The 23,960-nt window shown below is 46.9% G+C and overlaps 1 long non-coding RNA gene across 1 annotated transcript in view; it reads left to right on the top strand.

Moving 5' to 3' along the window:
• Nucleotides 1-23,960, top strand: part of LOC126539824 (uncharacterized) — a 141,088-nt gene that overhangs the window by 83,616 nt on the left and 33,512 nt on the right. The window contains exon 2 of the long non-coding RNA XR_008614366.1: nucleotides 19,218-19,306. This is a non-coding gene — a long non-coding RNA (uncharacterized lncRNA). The remainder of the gene's footprint in view (nucleotides 1-19,217; nucleotides 19,307-23,960) is intronic.

Here is a 23,960-nt window from a genome sequence, read left to right as displayed (position 1 = left end):
TGCACAAGAGGTTGAAGTAGGTCCACAATCGCCCGCACCAAAGTGAGTGCGATACCAAGCTACAATTCAGACACTCAAACAGCGTCTAGAACAGTTCGACATGATATTTCTCAAGGTAACAGCAGCCTTAGACCAGTTCATGACGCACCTTATACCAAAGATCGGAAGCCACATGGACACCATTATAACCAGGAACTTAGATGCTGTACCCATGCTGCAGTTCAAAATAGCACTCCAGCCAGTAACAGCACAACCAGACGTGTGCAGACTGAAATGCGACGACGAAGCAAAACTTACTAGGTCGCGTAGTGAAACAAGCGCTGCGCGCGCAGCTCCCACACCGAATGCAATCCAAAATTATTAACAGTGCTATTGAGAATGACTTCATTGTGTGGCAGTGGAACAGCAGGGGGCTTCTGTTAGAAGCGACGCTTGGTCGTGCAGTGCATGGCCATACAGGAGCGTCGCCCGGGCGTTCTACTCAGTCAGGAAACAAGCCACACCCATCTTGTCCGGCTACCAGACTTCTGCACCCACATAGAAAATGCGCCGATCGCTATCGTGGTCCGTAAAGACCTCATGGCAGCACATGTTCATGACACACCACAAAGCCTGACGATTTATTTTTATAATTTACAAATACTCGAATCCCGTTACGGGATTTCTGCAGGATGGGGATACATCATTAGGACATGATTGCAGGGCAAACAAAAGAAAAATACATACACTAGTAAAAAGACAATACTCATATCTTGAAATAAAAGATACGCTTCGAATAGAACTGAAGCAATGCATCTACTGCTAGTGCAAAGGTAACAGAGCTAAAAATAAGGAAATTACACAAAATGGGACATAAACAAATTCAGGGATGGTTGCGACACCACATCGTTGGACAGCTAATTTTATTCAGTTACGACCCAGGGAAAAAATGAGTATTTAAAGCAGTTTTTGCGGCTAGGGAAGAAGGCAATTGTTAGTGCATGCCGTTGCCTTGTGGCATAAGCTGTTGAAAAGGAAATAAGCTCGGAAATATCTACGCTGTAGTATCCCTTGATGAGCTGAAACAAAACTTTTATTCTGAGAACAAGAATACTTTGGGGTAGAGCTGGCAGATTGGCTCTGTTTAGCAAGGCTGTCATCGACGTGCGCCCAAAGCTGTTATATATATAACGAACCGCTTGCTTTTCAATACCTTCTACTTTATTAATGTCTTTTTTAGTGAAAGGATACCAAATTATAGATACGTAATGTAAAAGCGGCTGCACAACTGCGTTGAATGCAATAAGGCGAACCTCAGGTGTTGTCAGTTCCAAAGCCCGCCTGAGAAATAAAAGCTTTTGATTGGCGGAATTTCACACAGTGTTGGTGTGTTTGTTCTATCTAAGATCTTTAGAAATTCGAATACCAATATATTTTATGGGCTCCACCTCACATAGCAAGACATTACATGCCGAGCACTGGAGGTGCACATTACTACGCTTGCGCGAAATTTTCATAAGTACAGTTTTGTCAAAATTGATAGTTATTTGCCAGTCACTACACCATTTCACAACTTTTTCAAAGAATTCATTTTGTAGTAGTTGGTCACTAACGCTATCTATTTCTGAATGCATTACACAATCATACTCATCTAGTCTAATTTTCACGGGAATGTCATTAAGGATATTATTAATAAAAACTAGAAACAAAAGGCGTCCGAGCACCGAACCCTGTGGAACACCAGAGTCAACGGGAAGCTTCCGAGAAGCATGGTTTTTAAATGAAATATGTTGATATCAGCTTGAAAGATGTGCAGAAAGCCAAGTAGCAATTGTGGCATTACCCAGAGTAACATCAAGTTTGTGGAGTAGCTTTTTGTGGGAAACTTTGTCAAAGGCTTTAGCAAAGTCCATGAAGATTGCATCAACCTGCTTACCTGAATTTATTTCCTTAAAGAAATCGTGTGCAGCAGTTACTGTAGAGAAACCCTTTCTGAAACCATGCTGATGGCATGATGTTTCATGCTTTGAAAGGCACTCAGTAATATCGTTAGGTATTATATGCTCCAGAAGTTTGCATGATGTTGAAATCAAAGAAATAGGACGATAGTTCAAGCCGTGCTGCTTATTACCACTTTTGAAGATTGGTTTTTGTGCGGCCGTTCCCCATTCGATTGGAATCGCGCCTTCATTTACTGATTTAGAAAACAGCACACTCAGATATTTAGAGACCCATGACGATAACGCTTTTAGAATTCATTTGGCAAATCATCAGGACCGGGTGATTTCTTAATATCAAGGTTAAGGAGAATGTTAGGTGTTCCATTATCATTAATAGTAACGTCAGACAGGGGGGGGGGGGGGGGTATGAAGCATGAAAGTGTGGTAATCAACCATTGTCTTGTGTAAACACAAATCTTAAGTGCAAGTTAAATGCATCTGCTATTACTGCACTATCATCACTCAAAACACCATTTACGACGAAATCATCATTTATTTGCTTAGTGAGCGAAATTAGCCTCCGGAACTTTTCACGAGATGTGGAAATAAATTTAGGAAGTTTATCCCTGAAGTAGCGTTGTCTATCTGAAGAAACTTTCATTTTTAGCTCGGAGGAGTGTTCGGAAATTTATTAAGCAAAGCGTCCAAGTCTCTTGCGATACCACTTTGTGTCTTCAGGTGCTTTAATCGTCTTCTAAACTGCAATGTGCCCCGAAAAATACAAGGATATTTGCCTTTGCTTTTCTTTAACATTCAAGGAACAAAGCGCTTGATGCAATCATTTACAAGATATTTAAATTAATTCCACACTGTATGAATGTCTGCGCTGCTGCCCTGGAATCAGGCAAAACTAAACGAAAGGATATCCAATATGGCGGCATCATCTGCGCGCGAGAAGTTGAGCACGGAAGTGATCTCAACGGATTTCCTCACAGAGACGCTCGAAAGGGTCAAAAACACAGCAGAGTGATTGGAAATTCCACGCAGTACTTCGCACTTTTCTTACCCCGTAATAGATCCCTTTAAAAAAAACAGATCAAGTATGGAACACCAGTTGCCTTGTATTCTAGTGAAACTCTCAGCTACTTGCCGTAGATCAAAAGAAAAAATCATATCAAACAACCCTTCTTGGGGTTGTGGGTAGGATCTATCCAACAGAACCAGATGAGCTAAATAGATCTCATCAATTGTACATAACTAATATGTATAGTTCACCAAAATAGAAAGCATATTTTCTCGGGAGGTAACACATATTCGTCCTGCAAGATACTTCAGACATCTAATAGCAGGAGATTTTAACGCGACTCACGTCCGGGGATAGTAAAAAAATACTCGCAAAGGCACCTACCTCCACCAGGTCAGGCAACAGGAAAACATCGCGTTGCTAAATGGTGTCGACTCACCCATGTGACACGGCAACCCTGGCGAGCGCGAAGCCACCCCATACCTAACACTGCTTAAAGGCCCCATATATGCATCGTGGACAACTACACACCACATGCTCTCCATTGACCATACCTTGATAAATATAGTACTTCACACGGGATGTCATAAACGAAGAACACGCAAGCGCGGCTTAGCAGACTGGGCTAGGTTTAGGAAAGGACCAATTGCAGACATAACGGAGCATACACTACAATCATGGAGCGAGTCTCTGATAGAGTGTGTTAAAGCACATACCACAGAAATCAGCGAAACAGAACACACACACACAGCATAGATATGCATCTTCTTCACATGTGGGAGGCGAGACAGAGCCTTACTAAACGATGGAAAACGAACAAAACCAGTAGGCGTCTCCTACCGCACTGCTGATCGACGGGATTGCTGCGTATTAAGACCATCTCACCCTCGAAAGCTCGCATTCTACATGTGACAACCTCAGCAATATACTACAGCTGGGATCGGCCTGACACTTTATAAGGGCTCGTTTAGACCCAACGCAGACAAAAATCGAAACAAACTCACTCGGCAAAGTGCTAGATGGCTACCAAACACAGCAGGATCTGTTCTAAAAACTCCGTGACAAGCACACAGCCGCAGCATCTAGCCTTCAGTATACCAATTACAGAGGTCCAGAGCCTTCGAACCCCAACCTAAGTGGGGAAATTGCACTTGAGGAGCTCAAGCAAGCGATAGTGGAGGCCAAATCGAATAAAACTCCCGGGCCCAGTCAAATAGCAACATCGCAGCTTCGAAATCTCTCGAAAGACGACTATGAATTCCTGCTTCAACAAATGAACAAAGCCTGGAATACAGTTAAGGCAGAAAGCTGGGCTAGTTCATGGTTTTTCGTTTAAGGTGCCCGGTGTGTCATTTTTTCAGGTTTCTATATGTGTCCTTTTTTACGCACTAGTGCAATGTCCCCTCATATATTGTATAAAGGTTAGCTGCTACAGGAATGGATGACGGCTGGGTTAGTGTTCATAGCGAAACTGGGAAAACCACTAGCCATTGAAAATCTTACACCCATATATTTTATCTCCTGTGTAGGGAATCTATTAGAGCGTAAAATACTTCATAAGCTCCCCAGGCATCTAGACAGAATGGCATACTTACCCCACTACATTACAGGATACAGACAGCACATATCGACGCAGGACGTGTTGCTCCAACTGCAGGAGGATATCACGCGCGAACCCATTATGGCCCAACTAGGAGCCAACCTTCTTATATGCTTAAACACGACGGATTGCTACAGGAACATGCAGCTACTGAATGTGGCACAAAACTATATAATTACATCCGCAGCTTTCTCATGGAACGCACCTTCACGATTACCGTAGGTGGCATGACGTTATGGGCTTAGCCGCAACCTCAAAACGGCATACCGCAAGGATCAGCTTTCTCCATCTCGTTGTCCAACCTACCCATGTACGAGAATGCACACGGCACTAAAACAAGTTGAATACATCAAACACACAATTTATTCCCATGATATCACCATCTGGATGAAAAGAGAATCCACAGGTCTCCCACAAGACACCCTTCGAAATGCTTTATACAGCGTCCAGCTTGCGGCGGCACAAGTTTGACTCTGACGTGCTCCGGGAAAATTAGTACTCCTCCTAGTACGTAACACCAGATGGAAACTCCCATGCATCAAGATTCTATTCGGGAACACGCCCATTCCTCAGCCAGAATATTTGAGGATTCCAAGGCTACATGTAAAGAATGACGGCGGCCCCACCGCTACAACACAACGCTTGCTTAGACAAGGTGAGGAAGTTCTCCACATTATGGGAAGGGTATCAAATAGAAACCGTTGACTAAAAGAAGCAATGAGGATAGCTAGAAGGGCTTGTTGTTATGGCATATCTTATTTGTTGTAGCGCAAGCTGAACAAGGACAACAGAAAGGCACATCTGACACACACAGCGCTTGTTGAGCTTGCGCTACAAGAAAATATAAAAGAAGCAGGCGTGCTACGCCTTCGCGACGCCTTACTTATATCGAGATTCCAATACCATTCGCCTTATACAATCTCCGTAAACAAGATACGGCACGCGTCGATGCGTTAATTCGCAAGGCTACCAAACAAGCATTGGGACTCCCCGTCAGCACGAGCACACAACTACTTGCCGACATAGGATGTCACAATGCCATCAACGAAATAATTACGACGCACAAACGAACGCAAGAACGCCGACTCGAACAGACGGTGCAGGGTAGACACATATCTCATAGTGTGGGCTTCAACCATCACCCACACCCGTACCAGCCACATTATCACTTTCACCGCAGACTAGGTCACTCCTAAATATCGTGACACTTCACAGACACATGAACCTGTGATAAATAAGGCTAGGCGTACACAAAGAGCAGCATACTTCAAAAGACACATAGGGCGAAACCCACATGGCACATATTACTATACAGATGCTAGCGTCCAAAACAAAAGCACTGCTATAGCGGTGGTGGATCACACCCTTCGGAAGATACACAGCGAAATAATTTCAACTACTGATACGACCACAGCAGAACTGTAATCAATAGTAGCAGCATCTCCCAGTGACACTTATCACTACACCCATCATATTTACTGATTCAATGGCAATATGTAGAAAACTCGTACATGACGACTCACCTTAACAATAACAACAGTTACAATAATGTATCCATCGGCAGGTAGAGATTGCCTCATCCCTCGTAATGTGGGGACGTTCGTGAATGAACTAGCTAATCACTTTGCCTGCAATATTATCACGTGGTAGTGACGGTGAAGAAAGCAGCCAAACTGGGAAAGACGTAACTAACGTTATATTGGGTGAACTTGTGCCCTCAAAAAGAAGCTACACTCAAACAACGGCGACAAAGGCGAACACAGTCAGCGATCGTCGAAAATCTGATCAGCGGGTCAAGCGCGTCGGCTTTTATACATCACTCGTCGGATGTTCCAGAGTAATCGCTGCGACCCGCGTGCCTTCCACAAAGTTCTACATTATTCGCGTCGCGCACACATGCAATCAGATTACACAAGGTTCGGTCACAGACAGCGGAGGGAAGCATCGAAAACATTCCAGAAACTTCCGATACATGTAGGCGCGTCCTGCGCTGTGCGATAACATTTGTTAGGCGGTGAAATGTGTTGCCCGATGAAGACAAGTACACGTGTCAATACCCCCCTCTGAAAAAGCGTCGACCCTATGCTGCAAACGAAAGTAATAAAGAAAAACACCCGTAACAAAGAGAACAACAAAATAAGGAAGTTCGTCAGCGTCCGTAAAATGGTTTAAGACGCACCACGTGGACCACTTAAGATTGTGCGCGGCGCCGCTGTGAATGCGAAATGTCGTCTGGCACGACCACATAGTCCAGTGCGCGAATACGTCGAATGACCTTGTAGGGTCCGAAATAGCGTCGCAATACTTTCTCACTCAGTCCTCGCCGGCGTATCGGGGTCCAAGCCCAAACACGGTTGCCAGGCAGGTACTCGACTAAGCGTCGTCGGAGGTTTTAGTGCCGGCTGTCGGTATGCTGCTGGTTTTTGATCCGTAGGCGGGCGAGCTGTAGGGCTTCTTCGGCGCGCTGGAGGTAGGTAGCGAGGTCAAGATTCACTTCGTCAGTGACGTGCGGCAGCGTGGCGTCGAGCGTCGTCGTCGGGTTCCTGCCGTAGACCAGCTTAAACGGCGTGATCTGTGTGGTTTCTTGCAGCGCCGTGCTGTAAGCGAATGTTACGTACGGCAGGACCGCATCCCAGGTCTTGTGTTCGACGTCGACGTACATTGCTAGCATGTCGGTGAGGGTTTTATTTAGGCGCTCCGTAAGACCATTCGTCTGTAGGTGGTAGGCAGTTGTCCTCCTTTGCCTTGTCTGACTGTACTGCAGAATAGCTAGGGTGAGCTCAGCTGTAAAGGCCGTTCCTCTGTCGGTGATGACTTCTGGGGTGCCATCTCGCAGCAGGATGTTCTAGACAAAAAATTTCGCAACTTCGGCTGCGCTACCTTTCGGTAGTGCTTCGTTTCAGCGACGCAGAAGACGACGATCCACTTATTTCAGGTTGTTGACGTCGGAAAGGGTCGCTAAAAGTTCATCCCGATCTGCTGAAACGGTCGGCAAGGAGGCTTTATTGGCTATAGTAATCCCGCTGGCCTTGTTGGTGGTGTCTTGCGCCGCTGACAGTCTCGGCATGTTGTTACATAACGGGCGACGTCGGCCTTCAGGCGCGGCCAATAATACCTTTCCTCTATCCTCGATAGTGTCCGGGAGAATCCGAGGTGTCCAGTGGTCGGATCGTCACGTAGGGCGTGCAATACTTCTGAACGCAGCCCTGAGGGAACAACAAGAAGGTAGTTGGTGCGGACTGGTGAGAAGTTCTTCTTTATGAGTAGGTTGTTTTGAAGCGAGAACGATGACAATCCTCGCCTAAATGCCCTAGGGACAACGTCAGTGTGTCCTTCCACATACTCGACGAGGTTTTTCAGCTCCGGGTCTGCTCGTTGTTCAGCGAAGTTTTCCGCGCTTAATATTGCAAGGAAGGCGGCGTCATCCTCGTCATCTTGCGGCGGCCAGTAAATGGAGGCGCGCGATAGGCAAATGGCATCAGAGTGTTTTAGTGCGGACTTGTAGGCTACAGTGACATAATATTCTTGCAGTGTTTTGCTCCACCGCGCCAACCGTCCCAAAGGGTCCTTTAAGTTCGCTAGTTACCACAAGGCGTGATGGTCGCTCACTACTTTGAATGGCCTGCCATATTGTTAAGGCCAAAATTTCGCCGTAGCCCCAACGATGGCGAGGCATTCCTTTTTGGTTGTAGAATAATTGCTTCCCGCTTTTGACAACGACCGGCTAGCGTAAGCTATCACACGTTCAAGTCCGTCTTTTCTCTGGACTATGACGGCACCGAGGCCTGGGCTACTGCCGTCAGTGTGGATTTCAGTATCGGCGTCCTCCTCGTAGTGCGCAAGTACTGGGGGGGACTGCACTCGTCATTTGAGTTCTTCAAATGCGTCGGCTTGCCTCGTTTCCCACTTGAACTCGACATCACATATAGTTAAATGTGTGGGCGGCTCAGCAATGCGTGAAAAGTCCTTGACAAAGCGTATGTTGTAGGCACACATGCCAAGGAATCGACGCACTCCCTTCTTATCGACGGGCTGTGGGAACTTTGCGATGGCAGCAGTCATCTGCGGCTCATTGCGGACTCCAGACTTGCTGATGACGTGGTCTAGGAACAGAAGCTCATCGTAAGCGAAGCGGCACTTCTCTGGCTTCGGAGTGAGCCCTGATGACTTGACGGCCTCTAGTACTGTCGCAAGCCACCTCAGGTGATCGTCGAACTTCCCGACGAAGATGACGACGTCATCCAACTAAACAAGAGAGGTCTGTCACTTCAATCCTGCTAACACCGTGTCCATGACGCACTGGAACGTTGCAGGCGCCGAGCACAGTCCGAATGGCATGACCTCGAACTCGTAGAGGCCGTCTGGGGTCATGAAGGCGGTCTTCTCGCGACCTCTCTCGTCGACTCCTATTTGCCAGTAGCCAGACTTGAGATGCATCGACGAGAAGTATTTTGCGTTGCAGAGCCGACCTAATGCGTCGTCTATCCGTGAAAGCGGGTATACGTCCTTCTTCGTGATCTTAAGTCGTCGATAATCGGCGGAGAAACGTAGGGTTCCGTCCTTTTTCTTCACCAAGACTACAGGAGATGCCCGCAGGCTTTTCAAAGGCTGGATGATGTCGTCGCGCAGCATTTCGTCGACTTGTTCTCTTATAGCTTTGCGTTTTCGCGTCGAAACTCAGTAAGGGCTCTGGCGGAGTGGTTGAGCGCACTCTTCGATTATTATGCGATGCTTTGCGACTGGTGTGGTGTTTGTCGAATCCTCGACGACGTTGAAAAGCAGCCTTTGTATCGTCGGAGCAGACTTCTGAGCTGTTGCTGCTTAATCATGGGGAGGCTTGAATTTTTGTAGAAGTCTAGTTCACGAACTATGGTCGTCGGGGTAGATGCGGCAAAATTCGAGAGAACAAACGCATTACTGGTTTTCAGAATTTCCGCAATGTACAAGCAATGTTTGTGTACAAGCAATGTTTGAACTCCTGGCTGAAGTTTGTCAGGAACACTTTGGATTTTATTCCGTGCAATCGAGCGATCCCTCGCGCGAGGCAAATTTCACGGTCTAGCAATAGACGTTGGTCACCCTCGATGACTCCTTCTACGTCGGCAGGTGTTTTGGTGCCGACGATGACAATGCTAGAGCGGGACGCGATGCTGACGTGACTTTCAAGCACGCTTAAGGCTTGGTGACTACGAGAGCTCTCTGGCGGTATCGCTTGACGTTCCGACAGTGTTATCGAATTCGACTTCATGTCGATGATTGCGCTGTGCTGGTTCAGATAGTCCACGCCGAGAATGATGTCTCGTGAACACTGTTGGAGAGTAACGAAGGTGGCAGGGTAAGTCTGGACATCAACGGTAATTCTTGCCATGCAGATTCCAGTCAGCGTGATGAGGTGTCCTCCAGCGGTCCGAATTGGAGGGCCTTCCCATGCACTCTTAACTTTCTTCAACTGGGCGGTAATGGGTCCACTCATGACGGAGTAATCGGCTGCTCTGTCCACTAAGGCGGTGACTGCGGGGCTGTCGAGAAGCACGTCGAGGTCGGTGCTTGTTTGTCTTGCGTTACAGTTGGGTCGTGGTGTCGGATCATGGCTGCGTCGCGTTGGCCTGTGGCTGGTACGTGTCGTCGTCAAGTCGTGTTTCTTCGACGTATGCTTTGCTTCCAGACTTCGTCGGGACGGCGGCGTGTCGTTACGTCGTCGAGGTAGTTTCCTCGGTGTCTTCGTCGGCGGTGAAGGATATTCGTCAGTTCGACGAACAGCAACTGTACCTCCATCGGTTGCTGCTTTTAGTTTTCCGGATATGGGCTCGCAGACCGGTCACGGGCTGGGCCAGTGCATGGTCGGCGCTGAGGCGACATGTAGCGGCCTGGTGACGGCGAACGGGAGGGTCGTCTAGGGCTCCACTGAGTCGTGGCGAGGTAGTCGGCGATATCGCGAGGTCGTTCGCCAATCTGTGGCCGCGGCGCATTAACGGCGAAACCTCGCAGTCCCATCTCCTGGTATGGGCATCGGCGGTACACATGGCCGGCTTCTCCGCAGTGATAGCAGAGCGGGCGGAGGTCGCGGGCTCGCCAAATGTCCGTCTGCCTCGTGTAGGTGCGCTGAGTGACGGGTGGGCATGCTGGCGGTGGCGGCGGCGGACGACGGAATTGCGGCGTTGCAGCGCCCTGGCGCGGTCGCGGAGGGGGACCTTCAGGGCGTGCGACTGCGGCGTATGTCATCGCTTCTGGCTGGGGCTGCGGCAATTGTGGTTGCACCTCAGGAACTCCATGCGATCGCGGTACCTCTACTTTCACGATGTCGGCGATCGAGGCCACTTGAGGCTGCGACGAAGGCAAGACCTTGCGCATTTCTTCGCGCACAATGGCCCTGATGGTCTCGCGCAGATCGTCCGTGGCCAGTGGTTGAATTCCTGATAGTTCGTGGAGTTCGAGCGGTGGTTGAATTGCCAGCTCCACATTTCCAGTGTCTTCTAGATGCTGGTGGCCTCGCGAAGGAACTCTTCTATGGTCTTCGGTGGGCATCGTATCATTGCGCCGAAACGTTCTTCCTTCACACCACGCATGAGAAGGCGGGCTTTGTTCTCCTCAGGCATAACCGGGTCGGCGTGGCGGAACAGACGGCTCATTTCTTCCATAAAGACGGCAACGTTCTCGTTAGGTAGCTGCACTCGGGCGTCCAGCATGGCATCGTCCCTTTCCTTGCGCACGACGCTCGTAAAGGTGCGCAGGAAGCCGCTACGGAACAGGTCCCATGTTGTCAAGGCCGACTCCCGGTTCTCAAACCACGTCCTGGCGGCGTCTTATAAGGCCAAGTATACATGCCGCAGCTTGTCGTCGGAGTCCCAGTTGTTGAAAGTCGCGATTCGTTCTAGGTCTCCAGCCAGGAATCCGGGTGTTCTGTAGCTGCTCCATGGAAGGTCGGTGGGTCACGAGGTTTTTGCAGGATAACGGGGAACGCTGGGGCAGCCATTGGGGTTTTCTTGGCCACGATCTTTTTTGTCGCGTCAGGTAGAAGTCCGTGCTCTGGGGGCAGTCCTTGCAGTCTGCGGCCAGCGCGCTGGTGTTGGGCGATGCTGGTTTTGTCCTCGGGCTTCGGGCTTGGATCGCGGCTTTGCCCGGGCGTTTGGTACAAGAACGTACATGTCACCTGGTAGTGACGCTGAAGAAAGCAGCCAAACTGGGAAAGACTAAACTAGCGTTTTATTGGGCGAACTTGTGCCCTCAAAAAGAGGCTACACTCAAAGAATGGCGACAACGGCGAACACAGTCCGCTATCGTCGAAATCTGGTCAGCGGGTCAAGCGCGTCGGCTGTTATACATCAATCGTCGAATGTTCCAGAGTAATGGCTGAGACCGGCGTGTCTTCCACAAAGTTCTACATTATTCGCGTCGCGCACACATGCAATCAGATCACACAAGGTTCGGTCACAGACAGTGGATGGAAGTATCGATAACACTCCAGAAACTTCCGATACATGCAGGTGCAGCCTGCGCTGTGCGATAACATTTGTTAGGCGGTGAAACGTGTCGCCCGATAAAGACAAACAAGAACACGTGTCAATATGATACTTCCGGCTCCCAACATCCCCTGACCAAATATAGTCGTCTCACCAACGCCTTCACCTTGCGAATCCTTACGATTCCTTTCGATTCCTTGGGGACTTTATCCGCCATGCTGCGAGCCACACCTTGGACTGACAGCATCAATATTTTGTTTTTATATTTTAAAGCGATTTCTCTCCCTCTCGACGTGATTCTCGACGGCCACGACGACACCGCACTACTAGACACTGGAGCAGACTACCCTGTCATCATTGGATTATTCGCCGCCGAGTTGAACAAAGTCAAGACTGCATGAGACGGCCGTCGAATTCGGCCAGCTTCAGGAAACTTCATAAAGCCGATGGAAGTCTGCACGGCAAGAATTGCAGTTCATGAGCGCACCTACCCTGCATGTTCGTTGTCCTCTAACATTGCTCGCGAGATATAATTATCGGCATGGACTTCGTTAACCAGCACGGCACAATCATCGACCTGAGGTCGTAGTCGACAACGCTGTCCGCAGACCAAGTGATACCGGCGGAGACGCCTTCTAGCCTGCGTGCCTTGAGTGTGCTCGAAGATCAATTGAGCATCCCGCCACGGTCCAGCATTGTTATTTCTGTCAACACTGAAACACCCGCAGACGTAGAAGGTGTCATAGAGTGTGACCAATGGCTGCAGCTTGTCCGCGAAATTCGCGTCGCAAGAGGGATCTCTCGGCCGCACGGAGGGAAAACAAAAGTGGTGCCGTGAAACTTATCCAAGGCGTTCAAGCACATCAACAAGGGCATGACGATCGCATACATCGAAGAAATTGTGGATACTAGCAATGCGTTTGTTCTCTCGAATTTTGCCGCATTTACGCCGACGACCATAGTTCCCGAACCAGACTTCAACATAAATGCAAGTCTCGCCCTGATTAAGTGGCAACAGCTTCACAGTCTGCTACGACGGCACAGAGACTGATTTTCAACTTCATCAGGATTTGACAAACACCAGTTGCAAAGCATCATATAATAACTCAAGAGTGCGCTCGACCACTCCTCCAGAGCGCTTACCGAGTTTTGACGCGAGAACGTGAAGCTATAAGCCACTAAGTCGACGAAATGCTGGCCAACGACATCATCCAGCCATCGAAACGCCCGTGGGCATATCCTGTAGTCTTAAGGAAGAAAAGTGACGGAACCCTACGTTTCTGCTTTGATTAACGTCGACTCAACAAGCTCATGAAGAAGGACGTATCCCCTCCCCCCACGGGTGGACCATGCACTGAATCGGGTCTGCAACGCAAAATATTTCTCCTCGATGGATCTCAAGTCTGGCTACTGGCAAATAGAAGTCGACGAGCGAGTTCGAGAAAAGACCGCCTTCATCACGCCATATGGCCTCTATCAGTTCAAGGGTACGCCATTTGGACTGTGCTCGGCACCTGCAACGATCCAGCGCGTGATGGACACAGTTTTAGCAAGAATGAAGTGGCAAACCTGTCTTGTTTACTTGGATGACGTCGTCGTCTTCGCCGGAAATTTCGACGATCACCTTAAGCGGCTTTCGACACCACTAGAGGCCATCAAGTTATCAGGGCTAACTCTGAAGCCAGAAAAGTGTCGTTTCGCTTACAATGAGCCTCTGTTCCTGGGCCACGTCATCAGCAAATCTGGAGTCCGCCCGACCCGCAGAAGACAGCTGCATTCGCAAAGTTCCAGCAGCCCATAATCAAGAAGTCAGTCCGTAGATTCCTCGGCATATGTGCCTAATACAGGCGCCTTGTCAAGGGCTTTTCACGCATCGCTGAGCGGCTGACTCATATAACAAAATATGATGTCGAGTTAAAGTGGGAAATGCCGCAGCACGATGCATTGCAAGAAGTCAAACGACGCATCCAGTCGCCACCGGTATTTGCGCACTTCGACGAGGACGGTGATACAGAAATCCACACTGGCGCCAGTAGCCTAGGCTTTATCGTCGTCCTAGTGCACAGGACAGGCGGACCTAACGGGTGATATGCTAGCCGATCGCTGTCAAAAGGGAAGGCAAGTATTCTACGACCGAAAAGGAATGCCTCGCAATCACTTGGGCCACAGCCGAATTCCGCGCTTACCTTTATGGCAGCCGTTCAAAGTCGTCAGCCACCATCACGCGTTGGGCTGGAAAACGAAATTAAAGGACCCTTCATGACGTCTGGCGCGTAGGAGCCTCAGATTGCAAGAATATGACGTCGCTGTAATCTACAAGTCCGGACGAAAACACTCTGATGCCATTTGCCTATCGCGCGCCCCCATTGGCTCGCCGCCGCAAGATGACGAGGATGACGCCGCCTTCCTTGGAATATTAAGCGCGGAAAACTTCGCTGAACAACGAGCAGACCCGGAGCTGAAAAACCTCGTCGAGTATTTGGAAGGGCACACTGACGTTGCCCCTAGGGCATTTAGGCGAGATTGTCTTCGTTCTCGCTTCAAAACAACCTATTCGTAAAGAAGAACTTCTCACCAGTCCGCGCCAACTACTTTCCTGTATTTCCGTCAGCGCTGCCTCCAGAAGTACTGCACGCCCTACATGACGATCAGACCGCTGGGTACCTTGGATTCTCCCGGACACTACCAAGGATGCAGGAAAAGCATTACTGGCCGCGCCCGACTGCCGACGTCGGCCGTTACATCAAGAAACGCCGAGTCTGTCAGCGACGCAAGACACCACCACAAGGCCAGCGGAATTACTACAGCCGATCGAGCCTCCTTGCCGACCATTTCAGCAGATCGACGAGGATTTGTTGAGATCATTTTTGACGTCAAAACCGGAAATAAGTGGATCGTTGTGTTGACGGACTACTTCACCCGCTTCGGTGAAACCAAAGCTCTGCCGACAGGTAGCGCAGCCGAAGTGGCGAATTTCTTCGTCGAGAACATCCTGCTGCGACAGGGTGCCGCTGAAGTCCTGATCGACGACAGAGCAACGGCCTTTACAGCAGAGCTCACCGAATCCATTCTCAAATACAGCCAGACAAGCCACAGCAGGACAACTAGCTGCCACCCGCAAACGAATGGTAAAACGGAGCGCCTAAACAAGACGCTCGCCGAAATGCTAGCAATGTACGTCGACGTCGAGCACAAGTCGTGGGATGCGGTCCTGCCGTACGTAACGTTCCCTTATAACACGGCAGTGCAAGCAACAATTCAAATGACGCCGTTCAAGCTGATTTACGGAAGTAACCCGACCATGACTCTCGACGCCATGTTGCCGCATGTCACCGACGAAGAGAATTCTGACGTCGCCAGCTATAGTGATCTTGGCGAAGAAGCCCGACAGCTCGCCCGCCTGCAAATCAAGAACGAGAAGACGACCGGCAGCCGGCACTACGACCTTCGACAACGCTACGTCGAGTACCTGCCCGGCGAACGTCTTTGGGTTTGGACCCCAATACGCCTACTACGACTTAGCGAGAAGCTTTTGCGCCGCTATTTGGGAGCCTACAAGATCATCTGACGCACTGGCGCACTCGACTATGAGGTCGTGTCAGACGCCATTTCTCTATCACAGCGGCGCTGCTCACGACCTGAAATAGTCCATGATGTGCGGCTTAAGCCCTTCTAGCAGTGCTAACGAACTTTGGGACTTTGCATAGCTGAACTTTGCACTTTTTTGGACTGTGTCACATTAGGCTTCGTTTGACTTTTTTTTTTCGTTAGCTTTGTTTATTAAGCCTCCTTCTGTTTTTCGCTATACTGTGGTGGAATCGGGACGACGCTTTTTGAGATGGCGGCATTGACATGTGTACTGGATTACCTTTTTTCGGGCGACGGCTTTTCACCGTCTAACAAATGTTATCGCTCAGCGCCGGACGCGCCCGCATGTATAGGAAGTTTTCGGAATGTTATTGATGGTTCTATCTACGCGAATTGTGTAGAACTTTTTGGAGCACCAGCGATTACTCTGCAACCTTAGATGACTGATGTGTAATAGTCGACGCGCTTGACCGGCAGATCAGATTCTGTTGATTGCCGACTGTGTTCGCCACTGTCATTGTGCTTAGACTGTAATGTACTTTTGTGGGCACAGGTTCGCCGAATAAAAGTTAGTTTCGTGATTAACAGTGTTACTGCTTTCTTCACCGTCCCTACCGCATGGGAATATTTTCTAAGATATTCACGTTTGCTTTCCGTACCCCTTGGTCACGTTATGAATATGTGACTGCTGGTGTTTCTAGTGAATGAAATGCATTTTCATAATTCCTGAAAGCCATATAGTTGATTGTGCTGTGCAGATGACATGGATGTGATTCATTGCAGAGTATCACTTCCTGAAGCCAACCTGTTCTGTTGGTTTACTAAAGTAAAGTGTTACCCTTATTGTATTGGAAATTATCTTGGTGAATATCTTGTACAATACTGGAAGTGAGCTAATGGGCCTGTAATTCTTCAATTCTTTAACGTCTCCCTTTTTCTGGATTAGTATAATTTTGGCATTCTTCCAGTTCTCTGGAATCCTTGAAGTTGTAAGACATTTCGTATAATATGGGTCGCAAGCTTCTAAATATAATCTAATGCAAGTCCGTATAAAACGCTTTTTGATGTACAAAAAACACAGACAGCAATTGCATTATTATCAAGCTCTCAGTTAGCTGTGTGAGATTAAATGCAACTCTGAATGTTGGTCTATCGGTAATAAACAGGTGCTGATCAGGACAAATTCTTTCGTTTTAACTTACAAATGAGCTAATGCGAGGCCTAGTTCTTTTGGAAAGCGTATGGAATATGCTAAATACTGAAGTTGGTCAATAACTGCTCGGATTGTCTCGGGATACAGATTTGTATACATTGACCACTCTCGCAATGTTGATTATGTCTGGGTAAAAGCCAATGTCCAGGGCTCTTCGCTGGGATATAGTCATGAGAAAACAGCTTTATTAGGCGGAAATTGGAGGATTTCTCACCTAATTTGCTGACAGTTGACATTTGTAACATGAAGTAATTTGTGTCATAATATAGGCCGATAATCAAGGCCTGATAAAAATTGAGCAGAAACGTTGATACCGATATTACTATTGACTCATCAGCTGTGTTCGCAGTAGGGTTTCCAGAAGTGAGGTGCTTTTTCTGACTTATGTGCGTAACTACACGCAGAGGTTTTTCATACTTGCTTGACCTCACAGGCCTCTTCGGCAGTCCTAGCACTGTACTACTGTAAATCCTGGCCGTCCAGCGCCCCCGCGATCGGGCCGGCAGGCTAGATCTGTCAGTCCCGTCGTGGGATTAGTCGGTTGCGCGTTTTATCGCGTTTTGCTAGACCTAAGAAGAGTTCACTCACTCACTCACTCACTCACTCACTCACTCACTCACTCACTCACTCACTCACTCATGTACTACTGTTCCTCAGCTTTTCTTATCATTCCAACTGAGTTATTTATAACGTAATTGAACTGCGTCTTTTAATGGGTGTTTGTTTTATATCTATCTATTGTTGTACGTAGTTTCTTCCTTTATAGCTTCCAGAATGTCGCGTCATATTCACGGATGCATTGCTACCGTGTAATTAGGGCTTTGGTAATGTTGCGTTGCATGACCAACTACTTTCATAGTAGAGCCAAAAAAGTTCCATGTGAATTTGGAAATTACTGTCGTATAAAGATTCCAGTAAATTGTGCACAGTACCATAGTTCATTTGACTCGATCGTTTTCATTAAGTTAGGCTAGAATGATGTAACTATATAGTATATGGTATCAGCATAATAGTGGGACACGGGACAGAAATGATAATGTCGTACGTGCATTTCGGCAGAGAGTCTTGTAAATTTCACAAATCATGTGATGAAGCTGAGAAGAACAATTATCACTTGTTCGCGTAAAGTCAAAACCATATTCATTACATTATATCACTCAAGCAGCAAAATATCTTTAGGCAGATCTATGGTAACATCACCACAGATAATTATTGGAATACTGAGGGCTACTAAATGGTCTTGAACAGCTTCTATAGCAGATATCAAGCTTGCGGCAGTAGCGCTAGGCAGGCGATAAACAACGCTTAACGTAATGCCTATTTCAAATGCATAAAGAGAGCGTCACATTCAGGGTGGCGTCTGGATCTGGCCTCTGTACCCTCGTGAACTTCGAATTATTTTTATGCATGACCTTGAGTCATTTGCCAAGTAGTACTTCGTCAGCTGGACATAGCTGATCAATGGTATAAATAGGGGTGCAACCTGCAGTGCCTAGGATTGATGTAGACAGTCTGTTTCTTCGTAGCACGAAAGAACTTATGTCTGAAGGCTCGGGAAGTGAAATGAGCGATGATGTGGAGTTTTGTCTTTTCTTTGGTTCACACTCTGTGTACAGCCTTTAGGTGAGGTTCGTTAACATCGACCTTCAGATGAGAAGAAGCTGTTTTCATCACGGACAAAAAGTTACCTGTTTCTCGTACTGGGATGAAGTTAATTTACTCTTGCACATCTATCAGTTATTTTCTTCTATATTTAAGCTCAATTTGCTGGTTTCCAGTTTTCATGATCCTCGTATAATATTTCAGGTCACTTATTTATGTGTTGAATTCTTCAAACTTCGTGTTAATCCCGTCGGTTAATTATCGATTTTCGCTCGTTTTCGACGTATTCAGACAATCTTTTTTCAGCACGTCGTGCTTGTGCTCCTTCGACCGCCGAATTATCTGTATCCTTGCTTCCATTAATGGTTTTATGTAATGCTTCTCATCTTCATTATTGTTTTTGCTTCAAGACGAGCATTTAGGCCATCTAATGCCCGGCTAGATTGTTTTACTAATGTGGGAGGTTCGTAACTCATGTTTCCGACAAGACACAACAACAAGATAGCAATCGCGGAGTGGTCCTCCAGGCAGTGCTAACACGGAGATCCTATACAGGCTTGTTTCTGGAGTTTCTGGAATTGCTGTACACCACATGTATCTTTCAAATTGCTTGTCGACTTATCTGGGAGCACTCTCGGCCGTTAGCTCCTGACGAAGTTTGCAAGCCACCAATAGACCGAAAGAATGGCAACCACCAACAAGTTTCTGAGCATCTTTTTCTGCGTATTTCTATGGTACAAAGCTCAAACATAAGTTTACAGGAAGTTTATAGAAACTTCAAATAAATTTTATGTACGATGCCTTTTTGCAGATGTTGCAGAATCATCCTCCGCCGGCAAGGCAGGGCCCTCCCACGCAGCCGGTGGAGACGTGGTTTTCGGTGGTGGAAGGATGGACGAGGTCAGTGCTTCCTCTATTTTTCAGTGCATTGGCCAATAATCTCCTCAGGCCATCGGCCGCCCGCTTCGCCACCGCCGCTCGCAGCTGCCGCGAGGCGGCGCTGTGCAATTAGAATATGCACATCAATTACAGGCTGGCACGAGAACTGGGCTGGCGACATGGTGGTTGTGCTGTTGCTTTTTTAGGGGGCCCACGGGCGCTCAGAAGGTCAGAGTGGATAGTAATGATGAAGGTTCCTTAGGGGAACATCAGAAGAGCATCGCCGTCGATAACAGAAAAAGGAGGAAAGCAAGAACAAGAGCTCGCCATGCAATAGGCTACATAAACATGCAGCGCAGCAGAAGAAAGGAAAAGTGGGCAGAGATTGAGGAGCAGTTACATAGAGAACAAATAGGGGTGTATGCGGCTACAGAAACGCACCTTAGAGACTAAGAAGAGCCGCCAGTTATTGAGAATTGTGTTTGGGAAGGGTGCAACAGTACTAACTCGGAAAGAAAGGGAGGGGGAGTCGGAATGCTCATCCATCAGGGAGCCTAATGGAAAAGAGTAAATTCACAATGTGAAGAGCATCTTTGCTTATCAGGTACAATGAGTGGGAAAGAAACTTGGCTGGGCGTTATGTATTTGTGGACAGGAAAAACTTGCACAGAGAAGAATAAACAGTTCGTGGAATGCATAAGCGCTGATATTAAGGGTTTCGGGAATGTCGCTGAAATTGTCCTATTAGGTGGCATGAATGCCCACATATATGATTTAGATGGCTATACCGAAAATAACGGGAAGTCAATGCTAGACCTTTGTGAGCAACATAACCTCGTTATCGTGAATACAGGGCTTACATGTGAAGGACAGATCACGTGCGAAGTGGGAAACCGCCTATCGACCATGGATTACTGCCTGATGACAGAAGGAATTCATGACAAGTTCAGAGAAATGGTCATCGATGAGGAAGGGTTTAGCAGCACAGGGAGTGACCATAAACGCATCATTTTGAAAATGGGATATGTAGTTGGGAAAGAGAGCAAGGATGGCAAAATGGCCAGTCCAAATTTGAACGATGAACAAACAGCAAATATAGTCACTATAGTTGAGGAAGAACTTGGCAGATGGCCAAGTAAGGAGTGGGAGTATGGTGAGCTTCTAAGTGTAATAACGACAGAAATGCGGAAAGAGAAACAACATGTTGGTTGGAAAGGAAAAAAGAAACCGGAAAGCTGGTGGAACAAGGACATACGAGAAGCGATCGCCGAACGACAGAAAGCATCTCGAGAGCACAGGCAGGCAAAGAAGGCGCAGTTGCCACAGGATAAAGTAACCAGTAAACGGGAAGTATACCGGGAGAAAAAGTCTATGGTTCAAATACTGGTGCAAGCAAAATTAAAAGGTGAAAGTGAAAGTTGGTTGTCAGAAATACATGAGAAAAAGAATGTCGCACCTAAAATATTTTGGAACCACCTAAAATTATTAGGCAGGAAGTCAACAACAATACAGTAACATATCCTAGACGAAGACGAAAACAGACTGGAAGAAGAAGCGGCAATAAATTACATCCGAAAAGTAACAGCCGAATCTTTACAAGGCAATGACGAGGTTGTATTTGAAGAAAAAAAAGAGCATGAAAGAGACCCAAGTGGCAAAGGAGCTGGTGCTGACGAATTTAAACTGGAAGAAAGCGGAAGAGAAAACTCCTAAGCGCACAGAAACAGGGATAGATGAGGTTCCCGTTAGGCGGATAAATGAGCTAGGACCAATAAGTAAGGAAGCTCCCGTGAAAGCAGTGGAAGAAACTTTAAAAGATAGACGAATACTAGACAGTTGGCGACAAAGTGGAATGAATTTAATTTATAAAGGTAAGGGGGAAAAAGACAGAATTCACTCGTAGAGACCGTTGACCATTACATCGGTAATATACAGGCTAGCAATGCAGGAAATCAAATTAATGCTTCAAGCATGGACACAGAATAATGGCATTTTGAAAGAGCTTCAGAATGGCTTCAGAATAGGTAGGCGTTTGGATGATAAATTGTTTGTTCTCACTCAGTGTATTGAAATATCAAAAGTAGAAAGCAGGCCGTTGTATGTGGCCTTTTTAGACATTACAGGAGCCTACGACAACGTAGACCGCCACATTTTGTGGGATATCCTGAAAGGGGAAGGCTTAGGTAACGACTGGCTTCAGCTTTTGAGAGAGATTTACCTAGAAAACACCGTTTGCGTTGAATGGGAAGGGATGAGGAGCGAGGAGAAAGTTCATATCAACAAGGGACTGAGGCAGGGGTGCCCTTTATCCCCGCTGCTGTTTATGATGTACATGGTGAGGATGGACAGGGCGCTAGAAGGAAGTAATATCAGGTTTAATCTCTTATACAAACAGGCGGGTACAGTAGTAGAGCAGCAACTCCCAGGTTTATTTGATGCGGACGACGCTGTGTTGTTAGCTAACAAGCACAGTGATTTGCAACATCTGGCTAATATATGTGGACGGGAAGGCAACAATTTAGGTTTGAAATTTAGTGTTAGAAAATCAGCTGTTATGGTATTCAATGAAAACAGGGAACAGACAGTGGAGATACAGGGCCATGAGGTACCTCGGTAACAGAATATAAATACCTTGGTATATAGATAAACGAAGGCAATATATATATGGAAACACAGGAAAAAATCATAAGAGTAAAGGGGAAGAGAAATGCAGGTATAATGAAGCACCGAATGCTATGGGGACGCAATAGGTACGAGGTCCCCGAGGTATATAGAAAGGTGTAATGGTTCCTGGACTTACTTTTGGAAATGCGGTTGTTTGCTTTAAATCAGGGGTACAATCAGGACTCGACGGGAAGCAAAGGTCAGTAGGCCTCCTTGCATTGAGCGCTCACGGGAAGACTACAAATGAAGCTATGCAGGGTGATATGGGCTGGACTAGCTTTGAAGTGAGGGAAGCTCGCAGTAAACTTGAGTATGAAGAACGGCTGAGGAATATGGAAGAAAGTTAATGGGCTGGGAGAGTGTTCAGGTATCTGTACAGGAAAAACATTGATTCACAGTGGAGGAAAAGAACTAGGAAGCTTACCAGCAAGTATGCGACCTGTAGGGTGGGCAACACAGCAACAAGGAACGTCAAGCACAAAGTCAGAGAGGCTGAAATAATCTCATGAGTGGCGGCAATGGAAAGGAAACTTGCTACGAGTAACTACTTAACAGGAAAAAATGAAATCAGGAAAGAAACCAATTATTATAACTCAAAGCGAAGCTTATTACTTTTCGAAGCGAGATCGGGATGCCTTAGAACACGCACCTATAAGGCGAGATATAAGAAGGAAGAAGAAGCATGTGCTTGCTGCGGTAAAGCTAGGGAAACGACGGAGCATGGCGGAGGTGCCTGTACGTGACAGTGACGTGCAATTAGCCGTAGTGGCTGCTAATGAGGCGATATGGAAAATGAGTCGATGGAAAGGTTTTGAGGTTGTCGAAGTAAACAGGGAGGTGAGAAGGTGTGGTGGATATTAAAGAGTCTGGATCCACTTCAATTACAGGCTTGCACGAGAAGTGGGTTGGCGACTTGCTGGTAGCGCTGTTGCTTCTTTAGGAGGCCCACGGGCGCTCAGGAGGAAAGAGCATGTAGTAATGAAGAAGGCTCCATTAGGGAACCTCAGGATAGCATCGCCGTCAATAAAAGAAAAGGAGGAAAGCAAGAAAGAGAGCTAGCCACGCAATAAGCTACATAAACATACAGGGCGGCAGAAGAAAGGAAAAGTGGGCAGAGATTAAGGAGCAGGTTTATAGAGAACCAATAGGGGTGTATGCGGTGACAGAAATGCGCCTTAGAGACTCGGAAGAGCCGCCACTGATTGAGAATTCTGTTTGCGAAGGGTGCAATTGAACTAAGTCGGAAAGTAAGGGAGGGTGAGTTGGAATGCTCATCCATCACGGAGCCAAATGAAAAAGAGTAAATTCAAAATATCAAGAGCATCTTTGGTTATCAGGTACGATGAGTGAGAAAAAAACTTGACTTGGCCTTACGTATTTGTGGAGAGGAAATAATTGCACAGAGAAGAATAAAGAGTTGGTGGAGTGCATATGAGCAGATATTAAGGGCTTTATTTATTTATTTATTTTTTTGGGCAAGACAAATACAAATTTTGCCCGCAAGGTAAGGCAGAAGGAGGGCGCAATCCTTCTGACTAAGGCCTTTTTACCTAGCTGGAGCAGCAGAAGTAGCAGTGGATTAATAAAACAAAGTACAAGTAATAAGACAAAACATCAAAGCTATTTACAGCAAAATTTTAAGCACATTCAAACGTATCAACTGTTTGAAAGAGCAAGTAACTAAATAAATACAGCACTGCAAAAAATAACATTCTGTTATTAACAAAAGTTATACGTTGAGAATATAACATTAATAACATCACTATTGACATCAAACAAAGAAACTCAACAATCGTTAAACACACTGTGATCGGAAAATAATATGTTTTCTGTTTCATGTTTAAATTTGTGAATTAGTTTACAATTAATAGCTTTGTCAACAATGTTAGGGTACGTATTACATAAACACATGGTTTCATATTCGATCGTTTGCTTGCCATATTTTGTCCTTGGTTTCTTTTTATTATGAATGTGCGACGTAGGCTGTATCGTGTTTCTCTACTAAGGTAAC

This window comes from Dermacentor andersoni, chromosome 2 (assembly GCF_023375885.2).
Source record: "Dermacentor andersoni chromosome 2, qqDerAnde1_hic_scaffold, whole genome shotgun sequence".
In the NCBI taxonomy this organism is placed as follows: Eukaryota; Metazoa; Arthropoda; class Arachnida; order Ixodida; family Ixodidae; genus Dermacentor; species Dermacentor andersoni.
Note: the sequence above shows the minus strand (reverse complement) of the source record. Positions and strands in the feature narration are given on the sequence as shown.